The sequence below is a fragment of the Wolffia australiana genome, chromosome 18 (genome assembly GCF_029677425.1).
Source record: "Wolffia australiana isolate 7733 chromosome 18, ASM2967742v1".
NCBI classification, from domain to species: Eukaryota; Viridiplantae; Streptophyta; class Magnoliopsida; order Alismatales; family Araceae; genus Wolffia; species Wolffia australiana.
This window is the reverse complement of record NC_135852.1, coordinates 11,337,900-11,346,600: the sequence shown is the minus strand read 5'-3', so window position 1 is coordinate 11,346,600 and position 8,701 is coordinate 11,337,900. Positions and strand designations below refer to the sequence as shown.

The 8,701-nt window shown below is 39.2% G+C and overlaps 1 long non-coding RNA gene across 1 annotated transcript; it reads right to left on the bottom strand.

Moving 5' to 3' along the window:
- Positions 1 to 4,953: 4,953 nt before the first annotated feature.
- On the bottom strand, positions 4,954 to 6,137 carry LOC144715096 (uncharacterized). Its single transcript, XR_013584521.1, has 2 exons — positions 5,941 to 6,137; positions 4,954 to 5,174 (listed from the first exon to the last, which is right to left on the bottom strand). It is a non-coding gene; the product is annotated as an uncharacterized LOC144715096 (long non-coding RNA).
- Positions 6,138 to 8,701: the final 2,564 nt, after the last annotated feature.

Genomic DNA, 8,701 nt, shown 5'->3' with positions numbered 1-8,701 from the left:
CATTCTTTGTTCGCAACCGTCATGCATGAACTGCCATCTCCCGTGTAAGTCAGTCAATCGCTCAAACATCCATTTGAGCCTTCACTTGCCGACTATCGGCCCATTCCCGCTCTTTCTCTCTATTTCTCTCTCTCTAACTCTTTCTTTCTCTTTCTCTCTCTGTTTCTCTCCCTTTCTCTCGCTCTCTCTTTCTCTCTATCTATCTCTCTCTCTCTCTCTCTCTCTCTCTCTCTCTCTATCTATCTATCTCCCTTTCCCTCGCTCTCTCTCTCTCTCTTTCTCTCTCTATCTCTCTCTCTATCTATCTATCTCCCTTTCCCTCTCTCTCTCTCTTACTCTCTCTCTCTCTCTTAAAATTTCTCTTTCTCTCTTTCTCTCTCTCTCTGTGTCTCTCTTTCTCTCTCTCTGTCTCTCTCTATGTGTCTCTCTTTCTCTCTCTATGTGTCTCTCTTTCTCTCTCTGTGTGCCTCTGTGTCACTCTCTCTCTCTCTGTGTCTCTCTTTTTCTCTCTGTGTGCCTCTGTGTCACTCTCTCTCTCTCTCTGTGTCTCTGTGTCTCTCTTTCTCTCTCTCTGTCTCTCTCTCTCTGTCTCTCTTTCTCTCTGTGCGCCTCTGTATCACTCTTTCTCTCTCTCTCTCATGTGTCTATGTGTGCCTCTGTATCACTCTTTCTCTCTCTCTCTCTATGTGTCTATGTGTCACTCTTTCTCTCTCTGTGTGTCACTCTTTCTTCTCTCTATGTCTCTCTTTCTCTCTCTCTCCGTGTCTCTGTTTCTCTCTCTGTCTCTCTTCCTCTATCTCTCTGTCTCTCTTCCTCTCTCTGTCTCTGTTTGTCTCTCTCTCTGTGTCTCTCTTCCTCTCTCTCTCTCTGTCTCTGTTTCTCTCTCTCTGTCTCTGTCTCTCTATCTCTGTTTCTCTCTCTGAGTGTCTCTCTTCCTCTATTTCTCTGTCTCTAATTCTCTCTCTCTTCTCTCTCTGTCTCTGTCTCTCTATCTCTGTTTCTCTCTCTGAGTGTCTCTCTTCCTCTATTTCTCTGTCTCTAATTCTCTCTCTCTTCTCTCTCTGTCTCTGTCTCTCTATCTCTTTGTCTCTCTCTCTCTCTCTATCTCATTCTATCTCTCTTTCTCTCTCTCTCTCTTTCTCTATATCTCTCTCTATCTCTTTCTCTTTCTCTACCTCTTTTTCTCTCTTTCTATCTTGGGAAAATACTACGAAAGAGCATGAACTTTCGTTTTTGTCTAAAAAATAGCATGAACTTTCATGCTTGTCTAAAAAATAGCATGGGCCAATAAGAAGACGCCACTTGGCGTCTTCTTTTTTTGTCAGCCATGGTCAACTGCTGACGTGGTAGCCACCGTGGCAGCTAGGTGGACTCCACGGTGGCATCCACGTCAGCAGCCGCCGCCGACGCCGCCCGTCTCTGGCCGCCGCCGATGCCGCCCGTCTCCGCCGCCGACGCAGGCGGGGCAGTGGCAGGGAATGGGGGAGGCGGTGACGGAGCGGCGGGGGAGGGGGGAGCAGGCGGTGGTGCGGCCGGGAAGGGGGGAGGGGGCGGCGGTCAGAGACGGGAGGCGTCGGCGGCGGCTGCTGACGTGGATGCCACCGTGGAGCCCACCTGGCTGCCACGATGGCTGCCACGTCAGCAGTTGACCATGGCTGAGAAAAAAAATAAGAAGACGCCAAGTGGCGTCTTCTTATTGGCGGGGATGCCCCCTCCCCCGTTCCGCGCCGCGCCGCCGCCTGCTACCCCCTTCCCTGCCGCTCCGCCGCCCCCTCCCCCCTTTCCCGCCGTGCCACTGTCTGCTCCCTCCCCTGCCGCTCCGCCACCCCCTCCCCCATTCCCTGCCGCTGCCCCGCCTGCGTCGGCGGCGGAGACGGGCAGCGTCGGCGGCGGCCAGAGACGGGCGGCGTCGGCTATTTTTTTGACCCATGCTATTTTTTAGACAAGCATGAAAGTTCATGCTATTTTTTTGACAAAAAACGAAAGTTCATGCTCTTTCGTAGTATTTCCCTTCTATCTTTCTTTCTCTCTCCCCTTCTCTCACTATCTTTCTTTCTTTCTTTCTCTCTCTTCTCTTTCTTTCTCCCACTCTTTCTATTTCTCTCTCTCTTTCTTTCCCTCACTTTTTCTCTTTCTTTCTCTCTCTCTCTTTTTCTTTCTCTCATTCTTTCTGTTTCTCTCTCTCTTTCTTTTTCTCACTCTTTCTCTTTTCTCTTTCTTTCTCTCACTCTTTCTCTTTCTCTCTCTCTCTCTTTCTTTCTCTCACCCTTTCTCTTTCTTTCTCTCTCTTTCTTCTTTTCTTTCTCTCTCTTCTCTTCTCTTTCTTTCTTTCACTCTTTCTCTTTCTCACTCTCTTCTCTATCTTTCTCTTACTCTCTCTCTCTCTCTCGCTCTCTCCCTCTCTTTCCCCCTCTTTCTCTCGCGTTCTCTGTCTCTGGCTGTAGCTCTCAGTCTCTCTCTCACTCCCGCTCTCTCTCTCTCGTTCTGTATCTTATGCTGTATCCCGCTGTCTCTATCTCTCTATCTACCTCTATCTATCTCTCGCGGTATCCACCGCAAAAAGCCCAAGCGCGGAAGCCCGAGAGTGTGCAAACTTCAGTTTCTGTCTTTCTTGTGGCCGCAAATGTATGATGATGCCTCGATTAAAGAATACCCGTGAGTAGGTTCACCCTGAATTATTTTTACACTACAGCATTGAACATTGTGTCCTCCAGTTTTATATTTATGGCAAATCTTAAATGGTGGCCCCCTTGAATAATTTATGGAGGATCATCACAATGACGAATAATGATTCTCTTTGTACAGCCCGGTCGTCGCTAGAAATCGGCCAGATCGTCCTTGACGGGCCCCACAATGATCATTTTGTCAGCAATGATCAGATTTGTCGATCCTCCGTCCACGATGATCATTCATACGTCCATCCATGAACCATCAATCTGTTTATGCAAGTAAAGAGAAAATGGATTTTACTTTTAATTTTTTAGAGAGCGATCAGTGATAATAGAATAGGTCTATTAGGCAGTGATATTCCGGAAATAACTGCAAATTTTCTCATCGACGTCATATCTTTTTTATTTATCAATGTCTTCTTGCCAGTTGAAGTCGGCTGAGATGGAGAAAAATAATGATGATGACCCACAGGCATGAAGGGCCGTGGCAAGCAGACTAAATCGAGGTCGAGAGAGAGAGAGAGAGAGAGAGAGAGAGAGAGAGAGAGAGCTAAAGACAGACAGCCAGACTGACATAGACAGACCGACATAGGATGAGAGAGAGCCAAAGAGAGAAGATTGAGGACAATGTTCCTATAAGAAAAAAATCAGTTCAGAGATTAACAGTATATTAAGTCTAAGCTAGGGGAACATAATAAGTAATAAAAAAATAGTCATACACATGTATTATATTTATTGTTGCTCCACCACGTTGTAGGTATTCCACCTTGCTTAGATATCTCACATATATGTAAGTAGATAATAATGAGTAGGTTTTATAAGTAATAATAAGTAGATTTTATATACATAAAATCTGACCAATATTTAAACTTCTCTGTCAGGACAACATTCATCAACATATCAACGCATTCTCCTTCGTTTGAAACACACGTACACTAGTATCCGTGGAGTTGAACAACTCATGGATCTTGTGATTCTTGATAAACATAATTACTTTTTTTATTTATGGCATTGTGTTTTGGAGTTTGATCAATAAAGTAATAAAAAGCGACATTCACAAAGTAAATCTACATAATGACAAGTACAGATTATCACCACATGCAACAGTGATAAGGGATTTAAAGCTCTATAAATGATGATTCAAGAGGGATGAGAAGAGAGACATATTAAATAGGAGGTAGTGAGGTATATAACAGTGAGGTGATAAGATGGTGATCACTATTTAATAAGATAATAAGATAATCTGTAAAGTCCATAAAAAATGAGATTTAGATGGATGCAGAAGTGAAGAATTAATGGTAGGAATAGAAGATGAATAAGGGAATAAAGTGAATGAATTTGTGAATTAGGGTTTACGATTGAATGTAAACGAGACAATGATGGGAGACCGAGAGGATAGAACGAGAAGTAGTGATTGATGCATGATGACTAGGACTGACACGGGTGGGATAGGCTACTCAACTAGGGATGGATAAAACAGACCACAAATCAATACGATCGATCTTTGAACATTTAAATCCAGTGAAAATGTTGATGGTGCAGCTCCATTCCTTGATCAAGGGCGGAAGGACTGTCTTACAACCACCGCGGTGAAAACAAAGCTCCAAATCCAATATCACAAACAGTCGAGAAGATTCAAACCTATTGAACTAAGTCCGACGGCGGTGGAAAAACACACGAGGAACACTTGATATGTAATACCGCCACCAAAAAGAGAAGAATAGACCTTTGGCACAATATTTGCGCAAAGAGGCGATGTAGAAAATTGTCAATGCGTTGTTGGCATGATCGAATGGCGTGAGCTTTGACAAGGTGTCAGGGATCCAATTGCGTGGTAACTTGGCTAGGGGTCAAGGGGGGAGTCGCCCCCTTGCGGGGTTTGGGACAGCGCCCCAAAACCTAAAGGGTAAGCGCGATGATCGGTGGCTGTGTTGATGACCATGGGGTTGGACGGCTGCGTGACGACCGTGGGGCCAGGCGGCTGCGCGTGATAGCCAAGTGGCCGGGCGACAGTGCTGGTGGTTGTGTGCAATAACAAAGCAGGCAAGTGGCTGCACGCGGTGGGCACGGGCAGCCATGGGTGCAGCTGGCGCGGGCAGTCGTGCGTGCGATAGGTGCAGATGGTGCTACGCACGGTGGGTGTGGGCAACAACTTGTGGCGGATGCGCTTGCGACAGTTATGGGCAGAAGATCTTCTCTCGATAGTGGTAGCGGCGACAAGAGGCGGCGGTGGCGGTGGCAACGGGGACAACGAAGAGGAGACTAGGGCAAATTTCTCTTAGAATAAGAAAACTTCATTTCAAAAAGAAAATCACCAAGTAATTCAGTACAGCATTGGTCTATGTATAGGCCTTGGAGGAAAGATAAAATTTAAAATAACTATAAAATTCAAATCTAATTTAAATGACGCTCGAATCCCCAGTCCGAAGTTGGAGTTGGTGACGTGGCATGACACGAGACGCCACCTACGGTAGTGGTGTCATGTCGGGTGATGGTGTGATAAGCCTAAAAAAGTACGTAAAATATGTCATTGTTTGGGCTTTTAGACTTATGCAATAAAATTTATAATTTCCCTTAATCACTAAATATGAATATAGAGCAAGTAAGGGGTCGAACCACAGGGAGGCAACAAATGAGAATTTTTATCCAATTTGAATAAATTAATTCAAGAATGAATTAATTTTGCAATTTATAAATATTAATTATCCTTAATAATATTCTTTAATTAATCAAAATTAAGTAAAACTTAATTTTGATTTTAATATTTGGGTCAGAAAATTCAAGATAGAAATATTATAATTTTAAGCTCAGATTAATTCAGATTATTAATTTCCCAATTATTATAAATTTTAAAACAATTTTATGAATTAAAATTGGGAATTAAATAATCAAGAAAGAAATTTTTATATTGGAGTTCAAGATAGATGAATTTTCGATTCAAATTTTATTTTTAGGTTTTTTATATATTAAATTAAATTCCTAAACAATAAAAATTGAAATCTAGAGAGAAAAACTAAACAAATCAATCTAGAGAGCGAAAGTAAAGAAATTGGGGAAAAGATGAAATCCGACTCTAAATCAAAAATCTAATGAAGCAGAAATGTTTTAAATTTATGTAGAATTAAGGATAAAAAAATCAGATCTTAAATCAGAATCAAAACGAAGTGCTAATTTCATTCGAAACAAACTTCTAGGGCATGTACATTTCACCCATGCCTCGGCGTTTTAGAATCGTTCAAGAAGATGATTGAAATACAAATAAGAGACTTACAAATTTGAGTTCAGAAGCAAGATCTGTCGACTTCAAGAATCCCTCCTGTGTCCTTCCTGGCCAATTGCTTGGGGGAGAGCATCCAAAAGTGATTTTCGCCCTTTTCCAGACCTCCATTTAAAGATCCAACCGTCTGGATTGTAGAGGGGAAAAGATGAACCTACCCTCTAAATTTCAGCCCAATCGGATATGTAGATCTCAAGATATCAAGGTTTTAGTGAGAAAAAATCTGAGCCGTTGGATTTATTTATCTCTCCTCCAATAAGCTTAGAAATGGCGCGTTGTGATTGGCTAGCATGATTATTTATCGTTTTCCGCTTTCTCGGATCACGCCCTGACACGTTGTTGTGCGCGTCATCAGCCCGCGGCAAGTGATTTCGTCATTTGAACTGCTAGGAATGCTCCACTTCACCCTGAAATAATAAAAAGAAAAGGACAAAAGGTCTTTTTTTAAAAAAAAGTTTTTATTCTCTTAGCCGCAATCTTTGACCATTCTTCTCTCTCTCTCTTCTTTCTTTTATTTTAAATCATAAGCCCGCTATTCTTCTCTCTCTTCTCTCTTTATATATTTTAAATCATGGCCACTTATGTTGACTATTCTTCTCTCTCTCTTCTCTCTTTTATATATTTTAAATCATAGCCGCTTATGTTGACTATTCTTCTCTCTCTCTCTCTTCTCTCTATTTATTATATAATAATAACCACTCATTCTCTCTCTCTCTTTATTCTTATTTAAATAAATATATCCATTTATTCGCCCGAATTTTGGGCGAATGACGTGGATACTCCTGAATAAATATTTAAATATATTATAAATGCCAAATAAATAATATATGTGTTATTTAAATATGTAAAAATCATTTCTTGGGTATATAATGGTAAAAAAATCATATAAAAATATGGAAAAATTCCAGAAAAATCATGGAAACAGTTACCAACCTTTAGCCAAGTATTTAAAGCCCTGTAAAAAATATTTCTTCACTGAAATGAAGTTAAATTCCATAAAAAATGATAAAAAATCAGAATTAATAATAAAATGAAAGGTTAAATGATCTATCTTTATTTTAATATGATAACATGCAAATATAGTCATTAAAACACATAAATATAATATAAAATTCATTAATTAATCATGTTAATTTGCAAGTTATCATGGTGCGTGGTCATGTGCGCCACCAGAGATAATTATTAAACAAAATATAAAGAGATAATGAAATGTATCTAACCTAATATATTTGATGAAGACCAATCAATATGAGGCAATTTAACTTACCTAAGGCCCTTACATTCTGTCAAGACCACAACATTTTCCTAGTGAAGACTGACCCCTCCTCTTCTTTGTAAACCTTCTCTAACCTGTCAAGACACGAATGGACCCTTGATGTATCTTGAAAACCTCACTCTCTTCAATCAGCCTAACAAAGATGGGTCTACATCTTATAGATCAATCCATATGGTTGTATGGATGATAGAAACACAAAGCTGCCCTTCAATTTTTAAATTGATCGACCTTATGATATTGAAAAAATATTGGTCAGTGATTTGAGCTAAATATTTCTCTTTCCTTCGACACCGCCACCTTCTGTTTAGGATTCATTCCTTAGTCTTTATAAAATTTCATTTGTCATTGGTTAGCATTTCTTCATGCCATTATTGATCTATATCCTGTATAGTGCCAAGTGTACCTGTGCACACAAAGACAGGAAAATCTGTTAAATATTGAGCCACATAGTGTTGCGCCAGCACTCACCAAATCAATGTGCAATGTACCTTCTGATAAACATGCATATGACATGTAGACACCAATGCGCTACGTGTCTGCGTGGTGGAGTATTTGTGTGACATGTCATTAACACCTCAATCTTTGATTGTTTAATTCATTAAAAATGTAATTAAGTAATAATTATCCTAATGTAAATTTATCAGTCAACATTATTGCATTAAATGCAGTTGAAGTTATGTGTTTTTTCTCTGGTCCATTTCTTTCGCGTAATTAAAAAATTAAAAGTGTATCTTGTATAATTCATTGTTATGGCATCACGATTTGTGACTCCATAATTTTAAGTTTTCATAATGATTATTTACGTTGTCATTTCCAAAAGCAGTGATTTGCCTCAATTTGATAAATTAAATAGTAACACATGACAGATCATGGAAACTAAATTTTGAGAAACCTTAATAATTCATAAAATTTTTAAAATAGGTTAAAAATAAAAGTATATTTACACCTTAGAACAATAATATTCTTGTGAATTTGAAGTCTGAATTTCAAAAAATTATAAATATAATGTTGTTCAAAATATGACGTTATATCCATTTGTAAAAAACAACATTGACTAAGAAAGCTTTAAAAAAACTTATATTCATATTGAAACCAATATGCCTAGAATTTGGATGATGAATTTCATGCATAGGCCATCCTTGGTTATTTAAAATGTCATAACAACAATAATAAGGAATCCTTTAGAAATAAAATAAAAATATTAATTATATAAATGAAACTCTGTATTTTTCAAAATTTAACCATTAAAACATAGTTTTGTCCTTCTTTCACACTATATTCACAGTAAATTTGAAATTCGGAGAATTCCTTTTGTTTAAATTATTTCTAGATCTTGAACCATATTTCAAAAAACTTTACCATAATTTAAATTTTTTATGAAGTCATAAAATTGAGTAAAATATCAACATTATAGTGTAATCAAAATGCCCTTTTGAACTTCTTGGGTTGGTTTTATCAACATGTAATTGCTTTACTGAA